This window comes from Spea bombifrons, chromosome 8, assembly GCF_027358695.1.
Source record: "Spea bombifrons isolate aSpeBom1 chromosome 8, aSpeBom1.2.pri, whole genome shotgun sequence".
Taxonomy (NCBI): domain Eukaryota; kingdom Metazoa; phylum Chordata; class Amphibia; order Anura; family Pelobatidae; genus Spea; species Spea bombifrons.
This window is the reverse complement of record NC_071094.1, coordinates 17827341-17853312: the sequence shown is the minus strand read 5'-3', so window position 1 is coordinate 17853312 and position 25972 is coordinate 17827341. Positions and strand designations below refer to the sequence as shown.

The window sequence follows — 25972 nt, the reverse complement described above, 5'->3', positions numbered from 1 at the left end:
TAAATGGAAGGACTCATGTCATGCTCCAGAAAATGGTACACAAGTAAGTGTTCTAGTCATTTACCAGCTCTTTAGCTAGAAACCCTTAATCTTAACATCAGCAACAACTGAATGAAACTTGATGGCCTTTGAAAGGCAACAGTATTCTCAAAAATGGTACAGTAGTTGCTGCTCCTATGAGACACACATCTTGAGATTTCTTCTTAATGTCTGAAGCAATGGAATGACTCATGATACCCTTTGTGGAGGCATCAGTCTTTAACATAGGGTACACAAGTTAATGCTCTAATTAATTAAAACCCACTAGCTAGTAGACTAAATCTCAAGGATAGCAACAATGGAGTGGATTTTGATACCCTTTGAGAGGAAAAAGTATCCACAAAAATGTTACAAAGGATGCTGCTCCTATCAGATACAATGTCCTAAACTAGGACCCTGAAATCTAAATGTCAGCAGCAATGGAACACAAGTTAATGCTCTACTTAATTAAAACCCACTAGCTAGTTGTCTAAATCTCAAAGATAGCAACAATGGAGTGGATTTTGATACCCTTTGAAAGGAAAAAGTATCCACAAAAATGTTACAAAGGTTGCTGCTCCTATCAGATACAATGTCCTAAACTAGGAACCTGAAATCTAAATGTCAGCAGCAATGGAACACAAGTTAATGCTCTACTTAATTAAAACCCACTAGCTAGTTGTCTAAATCTCAAGGATAGCAACAATGGAGTGGATTTTGATACCCTTTGAGAGGAAAAAGTATCCACAAAAATGTTACAAAGGTTGCTGCTCCTATCAGATACAATGTCCTAAACTAGGACCCTGAAATCTAAATGTCAGCAGCAATGGAATGACTGATGATACCCTTTGTGGAGGCACCAATCTCTAACAAACAGTACACAAGTTCATCCTCTAACTAATTAGAACCTCCTTAACTAGACCCCCAAAACTCAAGGATAGCAATGATGAAGTAGATATTGATAGCCTCTGAGAGGCAACCTTCTCCACCAAAAATAGTATGCCAGTTGCTGCTCCTATCAGGTACAACATTCTGAGCTTGGACTCTCAAATTAAAACGTAAGCATAAATGGAAGGACTCATGTTATGCTCCAAAAAATGGTACACAAGTAAGTGTTCTAGTCATTTGCCAGCTCTTTAGCTAGAAACCCTTACTCTTAACGTCAGCAACAACTGAATGAAACTTGATGCCCTTTGAAAGGCAACAGTATTCTCAAAAATGGTACATTAGTTCCTGCTCCTATGAGACACACATCTTGAGATTGCTTCTTAATGTCAGAAGCAATGGAATGACTCATGATACCCTTTGTGGAGGCATCAGTCTTTAACATAGGGTACACAAGTTAATGCTCTAATTAAAACCCACTAGCTAGATGTCTAAATCTCAAGGATAGCAACAATGGAGTGGATTTTGATACCCTTTGAGAGGAAAAAGTATCCACAAAAATGTTACAAAGGTTGCTGCTCCTATCAGATACAATGTCCTAAACTAGGACCCTGAAATCTAAATGTCAGCAGCAATGGAACACAAGTTAATGCTCTTCTTAATTAAAACCCACTAGCTAGTTGTCTAAATCTCAAGGATAGCAACAATGGAGTGGATTTTGATACCCTTTGAGAGGAAAAAGTATCCACAAAAATGTTACAAAGGTTGCTGCTCCTATCAGATACAATGTCCTAAACTAGGACCCTGAAATCTAAATGTCAGCAGCAATGGAATGACTGATGATACCCTTTGTGGAGGCACCAATCTCTAACAAACAGTACACAAGTTCATCCTCTAACTAATTAGAACCTCCTTAACTAGACCCCCAAAACTCAAGGATAGCAACGATGAAGTAGATATTGATAGCCTCTGAGAGGCAACCTTCTCCACCAAAAATAGTATGCCAGTTGCTGCTCCTATCAGGTACAACATTCTGAGCTTGGACTCTCAAATTAAAACGTAAGCATAAATGGAAGGACTCATGTCATGCTCCAAAAAATGGTACACAAGTAAGTGTTCTAGTCATTTACCAGCTCTTTAGCTAGAAACCCTTAATCTTAACGTCAGCAACAACTGAATGAAACTTGATGCCCTTTGAAAGGCAACAGTATTCTCAAAAATGGTACATTAGTTGCTGCTCCTATGAGACACACATCTTGAGATTGCTTCTTAATGTCTGAAGCAATGGAATGACTCATGATACCCTTTGTGGAGGCATCAGTCTTTAACAGAGGGTACACAAGTTAATTCTCTAATTAAAACCCACTAGCTAGTTGTCTAAATCTCAAGGATAGCAACAATGGAGTGGATTTTGGTATCCTTTGAGAGGAAAAAGTATCCACAAAAATGTTACAAAGGTTGCTGCTCCTATCAGATACAACGTCCTAAACTAGGAACCTGAAATCTAAATGTCAGGAGCAATGGAACACAAGTTAATGCTCTACTTAATTAAAACCCACTAGCTAGTTGTCTAAATCACAAGAATAGCAACAATGGAGTGGATTTTGATACCCTTTGAGAGGAAAAAGTATCTACAAAAATGTTACAAAGGTTGCTGCTCCTATCAGATACAATGTCCTAATCTAGGACCCTGAAATGTAAATGTCAGCACCAATGGAATGACTGATGATACCCTTTGTGGAGGCACCAATCTCTAACAAACAGTACACAAGTTCATCCTCTAACTAATTAGAACCTCCTTAACTAGACCCCCAAAACTCAAGGATAGCAACGATGAAGTAGATATTGATAGCCTCTGAGAGGCAACCTTCTCCTTAAAAAATAGTATGCCAGTTGCTGCTCCTATCAGGTACAACATTCTGAGCTTGGACTCTCAAATTAAAACGTAAGCATAAATGGAAGGACTCATGTCATGCTCCAGAAAATGGTACACAAGTAAGTGTTCTAGTCATTTACCAGCTCTTTAGCTAGAAACCCTTAATCTTAACATCAGCAACAAGTGAATGAAACTTGATGCCCTTTGAAAGGCAACAGTATTCTCAAAAATGGTACAGTAGTTGCTGCTCCTATGAGACACACATCTTGAGATTGCTTCTTAATGTCTGAAGCAATGGAATGACTCATCATACCCTTTGTGGAGGCATCAGTCTTTAACATAGGGTACACAAGTTAATGCTCTAATTAATTAAAACCCACTAGCTAGTTGACTAAATCTCAAGGATAGCAACAATGGAGTGGATTTTGATACCCTTTGAGAGGAAAAAGTATCCACAAAAATGTTACAAAGGTTGCTGCTCCTATCAGATACAATGTCCTAAACTAGGACCCTGAAATCTAAATGTCAGCAGCAATGGAACACAAGTTAATGCTCTACTTAATTAAAACCCACTAGCTAGTTGTCTAAATCTCAAGGATAGCAACAATGGAGTGGATTTTGATACCCTTTGAGAGGAAAAAGTATCCACAAAAATGTTACAAAGGTTGCTGCTCCTATCAGATACAATGTCCTAAACTAGGACCCTGAAATCTAAATGTCAGCAGCAATGGAACACAAGTTAATGCTCTAATTAATTAAAACCCACTGGCTAGTTGTCTAAATCTCAAGGATAGCAACAATGGAGTGGATTTTGATACCCTTTGAGAGGAAAAAGTATCCACAAAAATGTTACAAAGGTTGCTGCTCCTATCAGATACAATGTCCTAAACTAGGACCCTGAAATCTAAATGTCAGCAGCAATGGAATGACTGATGATACCCTTTGTGGAGGCACCAATCTCTAACAAACAGTACACAACTTCATACTCTAAGTAATTAGAACCTCCTTAACTAGACCCCCAAAACTCAAGGATAGCAACGATGGAGTAGATATTGATAGCCTCTGAGAGGCAACCTTCTCCACCAAAAATAGTATGCCATTTGCTGCTCCTATCAGGTACAACATTCTGAGCTTGGACTCTCAAATTAAAACGTAAGCATAAATGGAAGGACTCATGTTATGCTCCAAAAAATGGTACACAAGTAAGTGTTCTAGTCATTTACCAGCTCTTTAGCTAGAAACCCTTAATCTTAACGTCAGCAACAACTGAATGAAACTTGATGCCCTTTGAAAGGCAACAGTATTCTCAAAAATGGTACATTAGTTGCTGCTCCTATGAGACACACATCTTGAGATTGCTTCTTAATGTCTGAAGCAATGGAATGACTCATGATACCCTTTGTGTAGGCATCAGTCTATAACAGAGGGTACACAAGTTAATTATCTAATTCAAACCCACTAGCTAGTTGTCTAAATCTCAAGGATAGCAACAATGGAGTGGATTTTGATACCCTTTGAGAGGAAAAAGTATCCACAAAAATGTTACAAAGGTTGCTGCTCCTATCAGATACAATATCCTAAACTAGGAGCCTGAAATCTAAATGTCAGCAGCAATGGAACACAAGTTAATGCTCTACTTAATTCAAACCCACTATCTAGTTGTCTAAATCTCAAGGATAGCAACAATGGAGTGGATTTTGATACCCTTTGAGAGGAAAAAGTATCCACAAAAATGTTACAAAGGTTGCTGCTCCTATCAGATACAATGTCCTAAACTAGGACCCTGAAATCTAAATGTCAGCAGCAATGGAACACAAGTTAATACTCTACTTAATTAAAACCCACTAGCTAGTTGTCTAAATCTCAAGGGTAGCAACAATGGAGTGGATTTTGATACCCTTTGAGAGGAAAAAGTATCCACAAAAATGTTACAAAGGTTGCTGCTCCTATCAGATACAATGTCCTAAACTAGGACCCTGAAATCTAAATGTCAGCAGCAATGGAATGACTGATGATACCCTTTGTGGAGGCACCAATCTCTAACAAACAGTACACAACTTCATACTCTAAGTAATTAGAACCTCCTTAACTAGACCCCCAAAACTCAAGGATAGCAACGATGGAGTAGATATTGATAGCCTCTGAGAGGCAACCTTCTCCACCAAAAATAGTATGCCATTTGCTGCTCCTATCAGGTACAACATTCTGAGCTTGGACTCTCAAATTAAAACGTAAGCATAAATGGAAGGACTCATGTTATGCTCCAAAAAATGGTACACAAGTAAGTGTTCTAGTCATTTGCCAGCTCTTTAGCTAGAAACCCTTAATCTTAACGTCAGCAACAACTGAATGAAACTTGATGCCCTTTGAAAGGCAACAGTATTCTCAAAAATGGTACATTAGTTCCTGCTCCTATGAGACACACATCTTGAGATTGCTTCTTAATGTCAGAAGCAATGGAATGACTCATGATACCCTTTGTGGAGGCATCAGTCTTTAACAAAGGGTACACAAGTTAATGCTCTAATTAAAACCCACTAGCTAGTTGTCTAAATCTCAAGGATAGCAACAATGGAGTGGATTTTGATACCCTTTGAGAGGAAAAAGTATCCACAAAAATGTTACAAAGGTTGCTGCTCCTATCAGATACAATGTCCTAAACTAGGACCCTGAAATCTAAATGTCAGCAGCAATGGAATGACTGATGATACCCTTAATGGAGGCATCAGTTTCCAAAAACTGGTTCAGATGTTGCTGCTCTAATCATTCAAAACCTATTTAGCTAGAATGCCTAAATCTCAAGGCCAGCAGCAATTGAGTTGATCGGCATACCCTTTGCAGAGGCACTCGTCTTTAATAAATGGCACACGATATGCTGCTTTACTCAGACTAAACCTCCTGAGCTAGAATCCCCAAATTGGAAGATCAGTAATAATAGAAACAATGTTGATAAAGACTTTTGCCTCTGCCAAGGTTAACAAGTGGTACATTACTTAATGTTCTAATCAACTATACCCACCTTAGCTAGACCCCAAAATATAAAGGATAGCAACAATGGATTGGATAAATGGTACCTAATTTGCTGATCTACTCATTTAGAACATATTTAGCTAGACTTTCTATCTCTCACGGTCAGAAACAATAGAGTAGATCATGATACCTTTTGGTAAGGCACAAGTCTCTAATAAATGACACAAGAGTTGATTTACTACTCAGTCTGAACCTCCTGAGCTAAAATCCCCAAATTTGCAGATCAGTAACAATAGATACAATATTAATACCTTTGGCAGAGGCACCAGTCTTCAAAAAATGGTACATGAGTCAATCCTCTAATTAATTAGAACATTGTTAGCTAGACTCCTGAATCTCAAGGTTAGCAAACAATGTTGATACCCTTGTCAGAGGCACCATACTTAAACATATGGTATGTTAGTTAATGCTCTAATCAATTAGACCCTACTTAGCTACACCAATAAATCTCAAGGTCTTTGAGAGGCAATAGTCTTACAAAAAAACAACCAATCAAGAGTTGCTACTCATATCAGATTTATCCTCCTGAAGTAAGACCTTCAAATCGCAAGGTTAGCAGTAATGGAATCAATCATGACACCTTTTGATGAGGCATTTGTCTCTAATAAACGACATACAAGTCCTAATTTATCAATTAGAACCTAATTTGCTACAGCTATCAAATCTCAATGTTGGAAGCAATGGAAAAAACGTATGATACCCTTTGTGGAGGCACCAATCACTAACAAACAGTACACAAGTTAATGCTCTAATTAATTAGAACCTCCTTAACTAGACCCCCAAACCTCAAGCATAGCAACAATGTAGTGGAATGTTACATGAGTCGCTGGGCTAATCCATCAGAAGCTCTTTAGAAACCCCAAATTATGAAGAACAGAATGGATGTTTATACCCAGCATATGGCACCGGAGTAGTAGTACTATACAACTAAAACCTCTCTAACTACAACCCCCAAATCTAAAGGTCAGATTTTAAGTAGTAAACCTTCAAGCTCTCACCCATATCCAATGATTTCTGTGCTGTGAAGACGAGTATCAGCTCCAAGGGTGTAGGTGTGAAGATCTGTCAGAGACTGTAGCAGCAGTTACTGGTGGTGACTTCTGTGACATTCTTGCTCCAGTCGCAAAGTATAGCATGTTGAACATATTATTAATCTGATAATTACAAAAACAAATAGTTATTTAGATATTTGTTAACAAGCACATTATTTCTATTGTCTATTAGGGTGGAGAAGGTTTTTGATCAATTTTGTAGTTGCATTAGTCTCCAAGAAATGGTACACTAATTGCTGCTCTAATCAATTAGGACCTCCTTTGCTAGAACACCCAAAGCTCATGGTCAGCAGAAATTAAAATGATCTTGGAACCCTTTGCAGAGTCACCAGTCTCCAGCAAATGGTACACGAGATGTGGTTCTAATCATGTGGACCCTCCTTAGCTAGAACCCCCAATTTTCAAGGTCAGCAACAATGGAATAGATCTAGATACAATTCCCATTCTGTAGCAAATGTTACATGAGTCGCTTGGCTAATCCATCAAAAGCTCTTCAGAAGTCCAAAATTATGAAGAAGAGAATGGATCTTCATACCCTTTGTTGAGACACGAGGCTTCAGCAAATGGCACAGGAGTAGTAGTACTATACAACTAAAACCTCTCTAACTACAACCCCCAAATCTAAAAGTCAGATTTTAAGTAGTAAACCTCCAAGATCTCACCCATATCCAAGGATTTCTGTGCTGGGATGACGAGTATCAGCTCCAAGGGTGTAGGTGTGAAGATCTGTCAGAGACTCAGATGTGACTGAGCACAAACAGAATGTTGCAGCAGTTACTAGGGGTGGCTAGTGTGACCTCACAACGTGATCTCTCTTTGACTTTCTTGCTCCAGTCGCAGAGTATAACATGTTGAACATTTTATTGATCTTATAATTACAAAAACAAAAAGTTATTTAGATATTTTTTAACAATCACATTATTTCTATTGTCTATTAGGGTGCAGTCCCTAAATACTGTATTTTTCTTTCTATCTTACATATTTCTGATATCTATCAAACTAAATCCTTTTATACATTCAATAAAAATGTAAATTTTGTGAACTGTATCCACTATTCCCTCTTGTGGATTTAGAGCGCAACAAAATAAAGCCTATCAAAACTTCTTAGAATTTGGTACTGTTCCTTTATCACCCCTACATAAAAGGTGGAGGGCTGTTTGGGGGTCTCTGGTGGTCAAGGATGGTCAATCATTCAGGAGAGGTGCTAAAAGCTCATGGTTCACCCTAACCCAGGGCAAGCGGACCTAGTCACGTCTCGAAGTCACTAAAACAACTGTCTGCTTTTTACTTACAGCAAATAAAATAATTGTATATAATGTTTTACTTGAGAGAACTCACAGACGTTTTCCTTCAAGCTGCCAATCAGTTGCAAGAAACGAATCCCATTGAAATCAATAGGAGCTCTTTCTGCGCATGGAGGGGTTTATGAAAGCTGGAGCTGGATAGGGAGATGCGTTTGGCCGAACACACCTCTTGCACTGAAAATAGCTGCTGGGCAGGGAAAGGGCAGATACCTATGGGGTGATTCTGCTAATTAACCTCCATGCATCTTAAAAGGGGAAACTATGACAAGTTAAGGGCACCCCGCAGCTTTCATACGCATAAATGTGTATGCGATGGCTGGAGTGTTTAAACATGCATGCAACAGGCATAAGCTTGAATATGAAAGAATTTCAAGGACCAAATCAGATAGTTTACTGAGTGGGCAGTAGATAAATGGAACAGCCTCCCATCAGAAGTGGCATATATTAATACATTGAGGGGATTTAAGCATGCATGGGTCAGACATAAAGGTCATGATTCTAAGAGAAGACCAACGAATGATTAAGTATTAAATTCTGAGTCTCTACATCAGGAATAATGTACAGGCTAGATGGGCTGAAAAGCGTTGATTTTCAAAAAACGAAAAATCCGTTAAGAATAATCTGGCATTTACATATATATATATATATACATATATGCACCATGCCGTCACTAGCACTATCTTACCTTCATGGAGGTCTGTGGACCTCCATCACCACCTACCCCGGCGATCTGACCCTCACGCTGAAGGGCATCACCGGGGCCACCCCATCTGCCCGGTGACGTCTCTCGCAATGACGTCACCGCGCAACTTTATTAACAACTGACAATTGTCAGTTAAAGAGGTATGGGGGCATGCTGCTTAGATGCCTGTATCTCAGGCATCTAAGCAGCTACATACCCCCAACATATACCGTTGGAAAGGTAATCGACTCACCTTTCCAACGGTATATAGATTGTAAAAAAAGAATAAAAAATATTACGTTAAAAAAAATAAAAATTTAAAAAAAATGATTTGGGGGGTCTCTAAAGGCAGATAAAAAAAGATCAAAATTGCCTAGTGACCCCCAAAATAAATTATTTAAACATAAAGTAGTTTAACTTTCAAAAAAAAAAAAAAGTTTAAGTATTCTAGCTAAATGATCACTGTGATAGCCAATGTTACCACAGCGATCATATAGCTTTAAAGAGTCACATTCCCTTTTTAAAAATGTCCGATACTAATTTTTAATCCTATGATCCCTTTGATCATGGGGTTAAATTTAGCCAACGGTAGAGGGAGGCAATTTTTGAAATCCTGATGAACTGCAATTATTATTAAAATCAGCCATTTAGCCTGTGCGGTACGTGAGTAACCATATCATCCCTAGAGCGCCTTGCATTTTTACTGCAAAACTTATTTTTGCTGTAAAAGTGATTTTTTTTTCTCCCTTTACCATCATTTCTTTGGGATTGTAAGGGGAAAGAATGGTGTGTGCTTCTGTGAGTAAATGTATGGAAAGAATGGCGTGTGCTTCTGTGAGTGAATGGAGATATGAAAGGCGTGTGAATGGTCAGTAATTAGGGTTGAAGCCTTGACATGGCATTACTGCTCACGTTAGAAGTTAAATTATGGCACAAAAAGTACATATTTGCAAAAACTACACCCCTTGGCGCATCAAATGAGGGGCTGCATGTGTTTCTAGTACAAACCTGGAGTTCGCAAGACACAAATGAACATTATGGTTAGAAAAAACATATTTTCAAGCCAAAGCAACATATTCCATCATTATTTGTGCACTCAACTTTTGTCCTAGAAATACATGTAGCCCCTCATTTGAAGCTCCAAGGAGTGTAGTTTCTTAAAATGGATGAATTGTCTGAATGAGGGAGAGCATGAGTTAATATGTGGATGATTTGTCTGAATGAGGGACAGCATGAGTTAATGTGATTGTGTGTATCATAGATGTATAATTGTGGAAGGGCAAAGATGGCACTAGCAGGATGTTTGAGCCTTGGGGACCAAGATGGCACAGACAGGGTGTATATGGGACAAAGATGGCAAATCGTATGTGTGTTATCTGGGTGCTGGCCAGGCTCTATGTGGGCAGTGTGGTTGGGGTGTGCAACCTGTGATCTATCCCTGTAATTTAGGGGGTTTTAAATATACCTTTAATGCCGTGTTTTTATGTGAATTCCAATTGATCTATACCTGCAAAGCTGGGTTTCTGTGTTATTCTGTAGATCCATATCTGCTATGCTATGTTTCCATACATTATTTATGTATACCTGCAAATACAGGGTTTGTATGTCTTGTTCAGTTGATTAATACCTGCAATGCTGTTTCCATGTATTGATTTGATCTATACCTGCAATGCTACATTTCATATATTATTATTGTATACCTGCAAATACAGGATTTGTATGTCTGATTCTGTTTATTTGATATATACCTTCAGTGCTGAGATCACAAGTGTATTTCAATTGATCTATACATGCAAAGCTGGGTTTGTGTGTTAATGTGTTAATCTATACCTGCTATCGGCAGCAGGGTCTAATATTTATATATATATTTATATATATATCGGCAGCAGGGACTAATATTAGGCCCTGAAATCATTTAGTGGAAAAGTTAAGGTATTGTGTTGTTTAAAGGATTTCAAGGATTAGTCGTACTAAATGGTGGCTTCAGGCTTCCCATGTTGAATGATCAAGTATTGTATTGTCCAATAACAAAAGTATCATTCCATAGCACATTACTTTTGGCAATATATATATATATATATATATATATATATATATATATGCGTGTGTGTGTGTGTTTTTTCAGTGGTATGATTTAATGGTGGAAATTATTAATGCCCCCCCAGTTTGACTGTGGTATCTTGTGTGCCCCCCTTATATATTGTTTCTAGAGTCGCCACTGGTTCCAGGGTATGTTAGTGTTTGTGGGTACCGTATATTCCGGCGTATAAGACGACTGGGCGTATAAGACGACCCCCAACTTTTACAGTTCAAATATAGAGTTTGGACTATACTCGCCGTATAAGACTACCCCTCTACCCAGCATACAACGACCAGCCAATCACGGCAAGCAATGTACCTTACCGGTGATTTGCTGGTTGATTTGCTGACATATATATACATGCACTGCCCTTACACACACACACACATATATAATATATATATAATATATATATATATATATAATATAATATATATGTGTGTATATATATATATGTATATATCTACACATATGCCTGTCCATACATTTATACACTGCCCTCACCACACACCCCTGCCTTTACACACACATGGATATGTATATATATATATACACACACACGTATGTATATATATATATATATATATACCGTATTGGCTCGAATATAGGCCGCACTTTTTTCCCCCACTTTAAGACTTTAAAGTGGGGGTGCGGCCTATATTCGGGGTCTAGTGCCCGACGCCCGGGACATGCAGTCCCGGGCGCCGGGCAGGCAGCGGGGTTAGGATACAGATCCCCCGCAGCGGTGCAGGGGACCTGTATCCTACTCTCGGATGTCCTCAGACAGCCTCCCCTGCCAGCACTTTCCACGGGGGGGGTGCCGGCACGGGAGGTTGTCTAAGCGCATCGTCTCGACGGTCACCGGCTGCAGCGATGCGGGTAAACAGCCTCCGGGTTGTTTACCCGCATCGCTGCAGCCGGTGACCGTCCACACGATGCGTTTTTCCTCTGCCCCCAAGACTTACCGGAGCAGACTCCCGGGTGTCTTGCGAGGCGCCGGCGGGGGACATCTACGCAATACGCGTATACAACTTCCGGTTGTATACGCGTATTGCGTAGATACCCCCTGCCGGCCCCGCAAGACACCCGGGAGTCTGCTCCGGTAAGTCGGGGGGGGGAGGAGGGGGAGGACAGTGGTAGCATATCGGGGGGAGGGGGACAGTGGCAGCATATCTCGGGGGAGGAGGACAGTGGCAGCATATCTCGGGGGGGAGGACAGTGGTTGCATATCTCGGGGGGGGGAGACAGAGTGGCAGAATGTTTTTTTTTTTTTTTGGTGCTTTTTAAAGAAAAAAACTTTTTCTTTAAAAAAGCACCAAACTTTTAGGGTGCGGCCTATATACGGGGGCGGCCTATATCCGAGCCAATACGGTATATATATATATATATATATACACACACACACACACACACGTGTGTGTGTGTGTATATATATATATATATATATATATATATATATATACACACACCAGCTTACAAATACACTGACCATATCACACCAACATCCATACACTGCACTCACACCCCTTTCTCTCCATCTCTTACCTTATCTTCTGTCTTCTTTCTTCCATCCAGTTGTGGGAGCGCGAGGTCTGGCACTTCAGACCTCAGCTTCCCTGCTCCCTCATCACTACGCGCCGGCAATTGATGCCGAGCGCCGGGACATGACGTCATCCCTGCGCTCTGCATCAATAGCCGGCACGTAGTGATTAGAGAGCAGGGAAGCCGAGGTCTGAAGTGCCAGACCTCGAGCTCCCTAATGTCGGGCTAGTTAGAGGGAGGTCGTGATCTCCCCAACCAGCCCTGCCGATCAGGGCTAGTTGGGGAGATCACGATCTTGCACCTACCTCGGCGTGGCCCTGAAGACCGGCCCAGTGGAGGCGGCTTCTTCACTCGCCCCTCCCCTAGAGATTGGTGGCTTTGTGGGAACCTCCGGCTTGGTAAGTACCCGGTGGATGCATTTTTTTAGGGGTTTCTAAGTTAGTACCCGGCGTATAAGACGACCCCCCACTTTTAAGAAGATTTTCTGGGGTTAAAAAGTCGTCTTATACGCCGGTATATACGGTATGTTGGCATGTGTGTGGATATTTTAGCATGTGCTTGTGTCTGGATATCTGTGTTAATGTAGCTGTCCCTTCTGCGATCAGTGCATGGATCTACCATGCTCTTTAGCATTTAAGAACTCAAGCCTTTACAGACAACGTAAGATGAGCACCTTTCTTACCTGTATCTACCTGCATCTCTCCTCAGCGAGGATGTCATCTAAGGTCTCTTGCCTCACCATTTAAGTGACTTGGTGTTTCTGAGTGTCCTACGGTATACTGAGCACTATTGCAAGGAACCACGCTGCTCGAAATCCACCTGTAAGAATCTGGATCTGCCAATTGTTACATGTGCCATCGCTAACAGGCACTCACCAGGGATTTTTTTGGCATTTAAAACTCAAGCCTTTACAAAGTAAGACAACCACCCTCCTTACAGAGTTCTAACTGCACCTGTCCACCTGTCCGTGTCTCTTCAGGCTATGAGTGATTATTTCATGTAAGGTCTCAGGCCTCACCCTTCAAGTGACTTGTTGTCTCTAACTATCCTTGGTCTTAAGGGTGTATAGTATTGATCGCTATTATCAGGAACCAAAACAGGTCTGAATCCACCTGTCTTGAAATTTACTGGCTATCAGGTTCCTTCAATGTTTGTCCTCCAAATGTTACACTATACAAATTTGTGTCTAGATGTTTGTGGCTTGGTCTGTGTTAGTGTAACATCCCTTTGCGCAATCAGTCTCTGGATCTGCCAATTGTCACGTCAGCCATCGCCAACAGGCACTCACCTATGGAATCATTTTTGCACTTAAAAACTCAAGTCTTTACAGACAAAGTAAGACGAGCACCCTTCTCTAACTGCACCTGTCCACCTGTCCGTGTCTCTTCAGGCTATGAGTGATAATTTCATGTAAGGTCTCTGGTCTTACCCTTCAGGTGATTCTTTGTCTCTGACTATCCTGCGGTCTTAAGGGTGTATAGTATTGAGCACTATTATCAGGAACCATATCAGGTCTAAATCCACCTGTCTTGAAATTTACTGGCTATCGGGTTCCTTCAATGCTTGTCCTCCAAATGTTACACTACACAAATTTTTGTCCAAGTGTTTGTGGCTTGGTCTGTGTTAGTGTGACATCGCTTTCCGCAGTCAGTTTCTGGATCTGCCAATTGTCACATCAGCCATCGCCGACAGGCACTCGCCCATGGAATCTTTTTTGCATTTAAAAACTCAAGCCTTTACAGACAAAGTAAGACAAGCACCCTTCTCTAACTGTGCCTGTCCACCTGTCCGTGTCTCTTCAGGCTATGAGTGATAATTTCATGTAAGGTCTCTGGCCTTACCCTTCAGGTGATTCTTTGTCTCTGACTATCCTGCGGGCTTAAGGGTGTATAGTATTGAGCGCTATTATCAGGAACCAAAACAGGTCTAAATCTACCTGTCTTGAAATTTACTGCCTATCAGGTTCCTTCAACGCTGGTCCTCCAAATGTTACACTTCAGAAATTTTTGTCCAAGTGTTTGTGGCTTGGTCTGTGTTAGTGTGACATCCCTTTCCGCAATCAGTCTCTGGATCTGCCAATTGTCACGTCAGCCATCGCCGACAGGCACTCACCCATGGAATCTTTTTTGCATTTAAAAACTCAAGCCTTTACAGACAAAGTAAGACAAGCACCCTTCTCTAACTGCACCTGTCCACCTGTTCGTGTCTCATCAGGCTATGAGTGATAATTTCATGTAAGGTCTCTGGCCTTCTTTGTCTGACTATCCTGCGGTCCTAAGGGTCTATGGGTCTATAGTACTGATTGCTATTACCAGGAACCATGACAGGTCCAAATCCACCTGTCTTGAAATTTACTGGCTATCAGGTTTCTTCAACGCTGGTCCTCCAAATGTTACACTATATGAATTTTTGTCTAGGTGTTTGTGCTTGGTCTGTGTTAGCGTGAGTGTCTGTGTGTTAGTGTAACATCCCTTTCCGCAATCAGTCTCTGAATCTGCCTATTGCCACGTCAGCCATCGCTAACGGGCACTCAACAGGGAATTTTTGCATTTAAAACTCAAGCCTTTACAGACAAAGTAAGACAAGCACCCTCCTTACAGGGTTCTAACTGCACCTGTCCACCTGTCTGTGTCTCTTCAGGCTATGAGTGATAATTTCATGTAAGGTCTCTGTCCTTACCCTTCAGGTGATTCTTTGTCTCTGACTATCCTGCGGTCCTAAGGGTCTATAGTACTGATTGCTATTACCAGGAACCAAAACAGGTCTAAATCCACCTGTCTTGAAACTTTCTCTCTATCAGGTTGCTGCAATGCTGGTCCTGCAAGTGTTACACTATACGTGTTTGTGTCTAGGTGTTTGTGTTAGTATCTTGGTATATGTTAGTGTGAGTGTCTGTGTGTGTTAGTGTAACTGTCACCTCCGTGATAAGTCTCTGGATCTGCCAATTGTTACATCTGCCATCGCTAACAGGCACTCACCAGGGAATCTTTTTTGCATTTAAAAACTCAAGCCTTTACAGACAAAGTAAGACAAGCACCCTTCTCTAACTGCACCTGTCCACCTGTCTGTGTCTCTTCAGGCTATGAGTGATAATTTCATGTAAGGTCTCTGGTCTTACCCTTCAGGTGATTCTTTCTATCTGTCTATCCTGCGGTCCTAAGGGTCTATAGTACTGAGCGCTATTATCAGGAACCACGACAGTTCGAAATCCAACTGTCTGGAAACTTTCTCTCTATCGGGTTCCTGCAATGCTGGTCCTCCAAGTGTTACACAATACGTTTCTGTCTATATGTTTGTTATAGTGGCTTGTTCTTTGTTAACTGCCCCTTCCGTGATCAGTCATTTAATCGCTTTATATGTCAAAACTGCTCTAGGCAAAAACATATTACGTTTATAATTGTAAAGTTGCAAAATCTTTCCTTTGTATAGACCCTTCTATGTGCATGTGCAGAAAACACTAGTTTTAATTGGAAGTGCTTTCTTGCCATTGACCGGCAAAATGTTACACCATGGAGAAGATGGTCTGCTGCAGCTCCTTACCTAAACTTAAATCAATACCTAAAAGAAATTTTTTTGCATACAATTCCAATAATTTTCACATATTTTTCAAACTCTATACATATTTTTGCTAGGTTGTATAAACACGTATCCAAACATTAATCAAAAGCCTTCAATTAATACTTATCAAAACTCTCTTATTACCTAAAATGAAAAGCATTTTTAGCTCTTTCTGAGAAGAAAACTAAAAATGAATGAGAAAGCTGATTAATGTGGATAAAAAGGCCACATGTTTTTTACAATGTTTTAAGTAAAAATCAGAGACAATAAGTGGATTTTTGTCCACATTAGGCTAGATTTCCACTTGTTTTTTTTTTGCTAAAAACGCCCATAAAAACGCCAATAGCGCCACCTGGGGTTTTTTTAGTGAAAAACGGCTGCAGCCAGATGTTAGCTGTTCTTCAATAGGAAATCGCAAAATGGCATTTCCACTTGGCGTTTTTCTGTTTGGCGTTTTTTCAGTACTCTTTGGCGTTTTTCTGCTTTTTTGGGCTCTGTGGCAGTTTTTCAAAATCGCAGCATGTTCACACTCTGGCGTTTTTTGCAACGAAATCATGGCGTTTTTCTCCAATAGAAGTCTATGGGAGAGAAAAAACGCCATGAAAAAGCCATGTGGGTTTATTGTCTTGGCGTTTTTTATGGCGTTTTTTCCACAGTTACAATGCAGAGGATGGACCCAGTATCTGTGTGTCCTACGAGAAATAGGCTGAAAACAAACAGTTTCACACAAAACAAAGTCCTGGACTGGTTCATATTGAATTTTACACCATTTGGAACAAACATGCCATTACAAACATACCCGACGCATCAACTGGATCCTGCGTGCCAAAAGCAACAGCAAACAATTTGCACCATCATTTGGGGCCAATCTTCCCAGAGGAGCAGACATTCGAAATAAAGCATGCCTTACAAACCACAGAAAAGAGACAAAAGGGTCTACCAAGTAAATGACATCAGGAGAGGGCAGATACTTGCCATTTATCCTAATCCCTTTTAGCTGGGTGAAACTTCTAACTTGTAAAGGATGGAAAAACTGCCTAAGGTCAAAAAAAGCAATTTCCACAGAAAGGCTAAAACGCCAGAAAAAACTCCAGAAAAAACGCCAAAACGCAGGTAAATGCAGTGGCAGTTTTCTTGGCAGTTTTCCTGGCGTTTTTCATCAAGAAAAAAACGCCAGACAAAAACCCAAGTGGAAACCTAGCCTTAACCAGCTTTTTATGGAATTTGGCATCCTACACAGCAAAATAAAAAATAAAATTTGCTCAGTTCAATCATTTAAATGTAGCTTAACACTAAAATATAATAAATTTCATTCAAATATAACTTGTCCCCGTGGGCTTCCCAATGCAGGCCACCAACTACCAGGATAACACAATCTTTCCACTTACTTTCAAATATATCTAATATTATATAAACAAATTCCATTGGTCATGAAAGAGTTAAGCAAAATCAGACATTTTAAATATAAGATATTTTTGCGCCCTAATGGAAGACTAGAACTTAAATAAGAAACTTTCGGCAAATTTTATCTAAAGTTTTGAATTTGGTCATATTGTCAATATCAAAAATAAAGAAATTAAGCTTTTGGGATTGGAGCTTGGCTAGAATGGAAAATTATGAGCAAATTGTCTTAATTTGGCACAAATTCTGACAAATTAAAAATTATTTATCATTTTCCACATTAAATGTGTTAAAAAAGTCAATGATATATACATATATATAACAGAAACATGAAAATAGAAAGGGTGAAAAAAAGCAATTAAAACAGTAAGTAGGGAAAGCAGAATGTAAATACAGTTTGAAATAAGCAATAGAGAATAGAAAGATATATCCAAATATGTGAGACTTCCTACCAGACATTCACCAGTCAAGAAATGCATCCAGTCAAGACGGCTCCATAAAATGAATCAATCATGTATACTTTCCATTGAGCGTATGTGTCATATATATATAGATAGATAGATAGATAGATAGATAGATAGATAGATAGATAGATAGATAATAGTATTGTAAGTTTCCATGCTGATGTGTGTGTATGTCTGCTGCTGATTTGGGTGTGTAACTGTTTGTTATTTTCCGGTGATGTGTGAGAGAAAGATTACTGTTAGCTCACTGATGTTGAGAGTCTGCATTATGACTTCACTGCCTAGCATCACAACTCTAGCAGGGAGGGGAAGCTAATGTAGAAAAAGGGCTATATTTTGTATACATTGTTAAATGTATTTATGGACATATTAAGCCTTTTCTGTACATTATTCAGGTTTTTATGTATTTTGGAGACCCACTATCTCTATAATTTAAATGTAGCTTAGCACTAAAATCACATCTATTGCAATCAAATATAAATTATCTCCTGAGTTTCCGCAACGCAAGTCACCAACTTGGCCAGGACTTTTAGTGAAACACAAAGCTTTTCCCTTCAATCATTCTCCATATAATAAAAATAAAAAATAAATTGTTGCATGAAACAGATCCTTCAGCATTTTTCACAATAAATGTGTTAAAAAGTCAATGATATATAAATAAAATTGAAACATAAAAATACAAAGCAAGGGGAAAAAGGGGAGGCAGAAAAAGCATTACATTGCAATACAGTTAACAATAAACTATAGAGAATAGAAAGATTATCTCCACAAAGGTGAGACTTCCTACCAGACTTTCACCAAACAGTCAAGAAATGCATCCAATCGAGATGGCTCCATAAAATTAAACAATCGTGTATACTTTGTTTGGAGTGTATGTGTGTATATCTGTGTGTATATATATATATATATATATATATATATATATATATATATATATATATATATATATTTATATATATATATATATGTGTGTGTGTGTGTGTGTGTGTGTGTATGTTGCTGGTTTGCATGTATGTATTTTGCTGATATGCGTGTGTTCGCTGCTGTTTGTTAAATGATGTGTGAGCAGAGGCGTATCTACTGAAAATAGCGCCTATGGCAAGCACTGAAATTGCACCCCTGTCCAAATATCTAAAACCCATTTACTAGCCCCTGCTGCCCATATACCGTATTGGCTCGAATATAGGCCGCACTTTTTTCCCCCACTTTAAGTTTTTAAAGTGGGGGTGCGGCCTATATTCGGGGTCTAGCGCCCGACGCCCGGGACATGCAGTCCCGGGCGCCGGGCAGGCAGCGGGGTTAAGACACAGATCCCCCGCAGCGGTGCAGGGGACCTGCATCCTTCTCCCCGATACGCTCAGACAGCCTCCCCTGCCAGCACTTCCCACGGGGGGGTGCCGGCACGGGAGGTTATCTAAGCGTTTTACCTCTGCCCACCCCCGACTTACCGGAGCAGACTCCCGGGTGTCTTGCGGGGCCGGCGGGAGACATCTACGCAATACGCGCATGCAACTTCCGGTACCGGTACCGGAAGTTGCATACGCGTATTGCATAGATGTCCCTCGCCGGCCCCGCAAGACACCCGGGAGTCTGCTCCGGTAAGTCGAGGAGGGGGGGGCAGAGGAGGACAGCGGCAGCGTATCGCGGGGAGGGAGGACAGCGGCAGCGTATCGCGGGGAGGGAGGACAGCGGCAGCGTATCGCGGGGAGGGAGGACAGCGGCAGCGTATCGCGAGGAGGGAGGACAGCGGCAGCGTATCGCGAGGAGGGAGGACAGCGGCAGCGTATCGCGGGGAGGGAGGACAGCGGCAGCGTATCGCGGGGAGGGAGGACAGCAGCAGCATATCTCGGGGGGGGGGCAGAGTGGCAGCATGTTTTTTTTGGTGCTTTTTTAAAGAAAAAAAACTTTTTCTTTAAAAAAGCACCAAACTTTTAGGGTGCGGCCTATATACGGGGGCGGCCTATATGCGAGCCAATACGGTATATATATTAGTCCCTGCTGCCGATAGCGGGTATAGATCAACACACAAACCCAGATCAATTGAAATTCACTTGTGATCTCAGCACTGAAGGTATATATCAAATAAACAGAATCAGACATACAAGTCCTGTATTTGCAGGTATACAATAATAATATATGAAACGTAGCATCGCAGGTATAGATCAACTGAATAAGACATATTAACCCTGTATTTGCAAGTACACAAAAATAATGTATGGAAACATAGCATAGCAGATATGGATCTACAGAATAACACAAAAACCCATCTTTGCAGGTAAAGATCAATTGGAATTCACATAAAAACAGGGCATTAAAGGTATATTTAAAACCCCCTAAATTACAGGCATAGATCACAGGTTGCACACCCCAAAGCCAGCCCTGGCGTCCACACTGCCCACATAGAACCCGACTAGCACCCAGATAACACACATAAGATTTGCAATCTTTGTCCCCAAATAGCCCAGCACAAGTCAACTTTGTCCCCAAACAGTCCGGCCAGTGCCATCTTTGTCCCATATACACCCTGCCTGTGCCATCTTGGTCCCCAAGGCTCAAACCTCCTGCTAGTGCCATCTTTGCCCTTCCACAATTATACATCTATGATACACAAACACTTTTACAGTCACTCACTAATTCACACTTTAATTCAGACAACTCATCCACACATTAACTCATGCTCTCCCTCATTCACTCAATGCATCCACACATTAACTCATGCTTTCCCTCATTCAGGCAACTCATCCACACATTAACTCATGCTCTCTCTCATTCACTCAATGCATCCACACATTAATGCACACTCTTTACTTATATCTACCCCCTCTCCCTCCCTCATCACTTTTTAACCCCCTCCCTCATCACATCACTTTTTAACTCCCTCCCTCCCTCATCACTTTTTAACTCCCTCCCTCCCTTCCTCATCACTTTTTAACTCCCTCTCTCCCCCCTCTCACCTTGAAGTCCAGCGACGGGAGGACGATACTTCTGTCTTCCTGAACCGCTCGCTGGTGCCCGCTGCTTCACTGCTGAGCGCCGTAATATGACGTCATATTTCGGCGCCCAGCAGTGAAGCAGCGGGCACCAGCGAGCGGCTATTAAACGATGTCTTCTTTTTTTTGATGCGGGGGAGAACGAGGGGCGCCGAGCGGTTGCTAGGCGCCCCTCTCTCTCCTCCGCATCAGTGTTTAAAAGCCGCTCGCTGGTGCCGGCATTTCATGCAGAGCGCCGCAAAATGCCGGCATATTGCGGCGTTCTGCATGAAATGCCGGCACCGGGACGGGGGTAGAGGGCTCGTGGAGGAGAATGAGGGGCGCCGAGTGGTTGCTAGGCGCCCCTCTCTCTCCTCCGCATCAAAAAAAATAAAAAAAATGCCGGTGAGCGGCATTTAAAAGCCGCTCACCGGCGCCCCCCTTGAGATGGCGCCCATGGCACGTGCCATGGCTGCCATACCCTATATACGCCTCTGCAAATATGGAATTTAAATTATCAGAAATCGGGGTTTGTTTACTAAAATAGGAGTCTGCCTTGGAGTTTTAGCTTTGAGTTTATTATACATTATGACATATTTCTACAAAAATAGAGGAGCATGTACTGTAGAGTGCATTGTTCAACAAATCCTGATTTTAAAAGAATGTCACTGATGTACATATAACAAACTCCACTTTAATTTCTTATATATATACTACTTGGCATTGTAAAACATACTTGTCATCTTTAGAAAACCACATTTCTGTCTTGCGAGGACTTACCGCATTTGCTCGATTTTAAGACGACCATGATTATAAGATGACTGCCCCAAAATATTAGGGCTGCAACTAACGATTATTTTCATAATCGATTAGTTGGCCAATTATTTTGTCGATTAATCGATTAAAAAAAATGAATGTAAATTTTTCATTTATTTAAAATAATTTAATAAACAAATGATGTTAAATACAAACAGCAGAATAAAAAAAACTTTGATAAAATGCATTTCTTGTCTGTATTTCCCAACCAGCCCCCCCAATTTATACACATTTGAGCCCAGGCTTGCCATGCTGCCTCCCCGACATGCCACGCTGCCTCCCACATATGCCACGCTGCCTCCCACATTTGCCACGCTGCCTCCCACATATGCCACTCCACGCTGCCTCCCACATATACCACTCCACGCTGCCTCCCACATATACCACTCCACGCTGCCTCCCAATATACCACTCCACGCTGCCTCCCACATATGCCATTCCACGCTGCCTCCCACATATGCCACTCCACGCTGCCTCCCACATATACCACTCCACGCTGCCTCCCACATATACCATTCCACGCTGCCTCCCACATATGCCACTCCACGCTGCCTCCCACATATACCATTCCACGCTGCCTCCCACACATGCCACGCTGCCTACCACATATACCACTCCACGCTGCCTCCCACATATACCACGCTGCCTCCCACACATGCCACTCCACGCTGCCTCCCACATATGCCACTCCACGCTGCCTCCCACATATGCCACTCCACGCTGCCTCCCACATATACCACGCTGCTTCCCACACATGCCACTCCACGCTGCCTCCCACATATACCACTCCACGCTGCCTCCCACATATACCACTCAACGCTGCCTCCCACATATACCACTCAACGCTGCCTCCCACATATACCACTCCACGCTGCCTCCCACATATCTCATAGTCCCCTCATAGAGTCACAGACCCGTTCGCATCACACTGACACCATACTTTTTTAAATATGTACTGGGTTAATCTTTACGGCCCCCAGGATTTAGATTCCCCTTAGTTTGCCCCCCCTTTATCTCTAACTGCACCTTAAGTTAACTTTATTAAATTAATCAAATTAACCCTTAGTCCTCATCATTAAATTAACCCTAAACACCCCATTAACCATAACTACCCCTAAATTAACTCTAAATACCCCATCAAAACAAAACACCCCATTAACCGTAACTGCCCCTAAATTAACCCTAAACACCCCATTAACCACAGCATCCCCTAAATTAACCCTAAAGACCCTGTCAACCACAACAGCCCCTAAATTAACCCTAAACACCCCATTAACCACAGCTGCTCCTAAATTAACCCTAAACACTCCATTAACCATAGCTGCCCCTAAATTACCCCTGAATACCCCATTAACCATAGCTGCCCCTAAACACCCCATTAACCATAACTGCCCCTAAATTAACCCTAAACACCCCATTAACCATAGCTGCCCCTAAATTAACCCCCACCTCCCCTAACTTTCAGCAGCCCAAATATTAATTTTATACTTACAGTTAGATGAGTGTCACAGCCATGTGGTTCTGGCCTTCTGGGAGAAGGAAGGGGGCGGGGCCAGTTGTCACAGTGATTACAGGGAGGGACTGGTAAGTAGGAGCTGCTGCTGTGAGTCAGACTAAACGGATTATATAATGAGGGGTATTTTCAGAGTGTTTGCTCTGAAAAAACCCTCAATTTATAATCGATAATAATCGATTCAACTAATCGATAATGAAATTCGTTGGCAACGAATTTCATTATCGATTATTATCGATTTTATCGATTAGTTGTTGCAGCCCTACAAAATATGAATATTAATTTAGGAAAAATAGAAAATTCTGAATATAAGACTACCCTATAAGTAAAAAGTTTTAACTAATGTAAATATTTTTTTCATATTTAATAAAAACTATGATTGAGAAAATTTTTATTTTTTGTGTTTTTATTTCCTTTTATTTGCCAATCTCAGGCCCCCTGTTATACCTTATACCCCCTATATGCCACTCTGCCCCCCAGAAATGCCTTATACCCCACCCATATGCCACCCAGCCCCCTCCCCCTGTCTTACCAATGCATCCCTAGGCTTGTCCCCCGTGCTTCAGACTCCCTGGTGTTTAGTGGGGGCAGCCGGTGGACGTCTGCGTGATGCGTGTAGACAACCTCTGCTGCCAGTTAGTTCTGCAGGGGCTTCTGTGACTGAGCACCGGAAGGTCATGCCGGTGCTCAGTCACAGAAGCCCCGGCAGGGCATTGTTCAGACTTTTACCGGCTGCCAGGGAGGAGGATCCAGGTCCCCTGCAGCTCTGCGGAGGATCCTCCTCTCTGGCAGCCGGTGAACGTCTGCGCAATATGCGCAGAGAACCTTTGCTGCTGCCGGCACTTCTATGATGAAGCACTGGAAGGTCATGTCCCGCCAGTGCTCTGTCATAGAAGGCCCAGAGGAAGTGCCGGCAGCAGCGGAGGTTACCAGAGAGGAGGATCCAGGTCCCCTGCAGCGCTGCGGGGGATCTGGATCTTAGTCTTATATTAAGACCTCTATTTAAGGTCGAATTATAGGATGACCTTGAATATAAGACTAGGGGTATTTTTCAGAGCATCTGCTCTGAAAAGAACCTTGTCTTATAATCGAGCAAATACGGTAATTATAAAATTAGCATACAGCTTTGTATTTAAAATAGGTAGTATTTTTTATAAAGAAGACATATGAGCTGCAGAAATTTATAGTTTATAATGCAAATTAAAATATGTAAGTATCTTATAAGCAGTTTCACATTAAGAGTGCAAACATATACGGCATTTAGCCGGATGTAATGATTGACCTCTGGCCAATTATTCTGCCTGTGGGATGCACGCCCCCCTATATTACTTAATGCAAAGCTATTACAAAGAAAAGGGTAGTCGTGTACAAATATTGAAACATGTTTTAACTCACACTAGACAGAAATACAAGAATTAGTGACAGCACAGGTTTAAGCACTTCCATAAAATAAGATCTAAGTAAATAAGTGCATGGATGTAACACACACACACACACACACAGAGGTACATATAAAGTTGTTAAATACATCCAATGTAATATTGTTAGTGAGGACAGACGCAAGCTTTCTGTAGTTTTTGTACCTGTTTGTAGTCTCCAATGATAGAGCTGTTTTTCTTTATTTCTGACTCTGCTTTATCAAGCTCCCTGCGACACATTTCCTTCAGCTGCAGAAAAATGCAAATATTCACTGTCAAGCAATAAAGCTGGGTGTCAGAAATGACACTTATATGCTGGGGTATAAGTGCATTAATACAAAGTGCAAATTAATTAATTCTATGATTAAGATAAATACTGTACTGTGTGACGTTAGTGCACTTGAATAGCACAGTATACATTATACACTGCTTGGATTCAACACATCTCTTCAATCATACACTCTACTGTGTTACTACAACCAACCTGAGCAGATTCTTCTTCCAATCGTCTCTTCTCCTCTTCTGCATCAATCAGTTTCTGTTTAGTCATCAGTAACTCCTTGTTCAAGGCATCTGCCTTTTCTTCAGCCTGCAAAACAGATCAGCATTCATCAATAATTAAACAAATTACAATCCAAAATAAATGAGGCATTCTTTAAATCAGTACAAGTTGTATACTTTGGACTCTTATTGTAGTTGCAAGTAAAATTGAAAATGTGTCTTTTTTTCTTCGTTTATATTTTTCTTGTTGAGACTTAATATTTTGTTAATGCTAAATTAATGACACATACACTGTCTCCTGTGAGTGACTGAAACATTGATTTTTGTGAATAAACCATCAATCCCTGAGTGTGCTTACGTTTTGGGCCATTTGTATACTAGCTGATAACAGCTACAAACAAGGTACAAATTGGCTTCTTTGGTCTGTGGACTGCAGAGGACAATGTAAAAAAATATTAAAAAAACAATAAATAATGTGTGGGTACACAAAATGAAAAACAGGAAAAGTGTAGTTGAACTACCACCTAGCAAAAATGTCTTTTTTTTAAACGTCTGTTTTTTTTTTTAAACATCTTATATCTTTATTTATACTTTAACAATCTCTGTGTAAATGAGAAATTATAGACTTTTTCATAGACTACTAAATTAAGACTGAGAATGCATTTTTTTGCTTTCTAGAATTTTAAATAAAATAATTAAAATAAAAAACAGCCTTGCTGGTCTTTATATCTTCACAAATGTCTGCAACACATTCTCAATTTAGCTCAGTTATATACTTTTTTTTTTTTTATTAATTTCGTTCACAATATTGTGACACTTATGCCTGTAGAATGCTATTCTCTTTCTTACCCCCCCCCCCCGAA

General features: G+C 41.0%; 1 long non-coding RNA gene across 1 annotated transcript; it reads right to left on the bottom strand.

The window, feature by feature from the left end:
- Positions 1-24801: 24801 nt before the first annotated feature.
- Positions 24802-25243, bottom strand: LOC128503723 (uncharacterized). Its single transcript, XR_008355287.1, has 2 exons — positions 25093-25243; positions 24802-24857 (listed from the first exon to the last, which is right to left on the bottom strand). It is a non-coding gene; the product is annotated as an uncharacterized LOC128503723 (long non-coding RNA).
- Between the last annotated feature and the right edge of the window lie 729 nt (positions 25244-25972).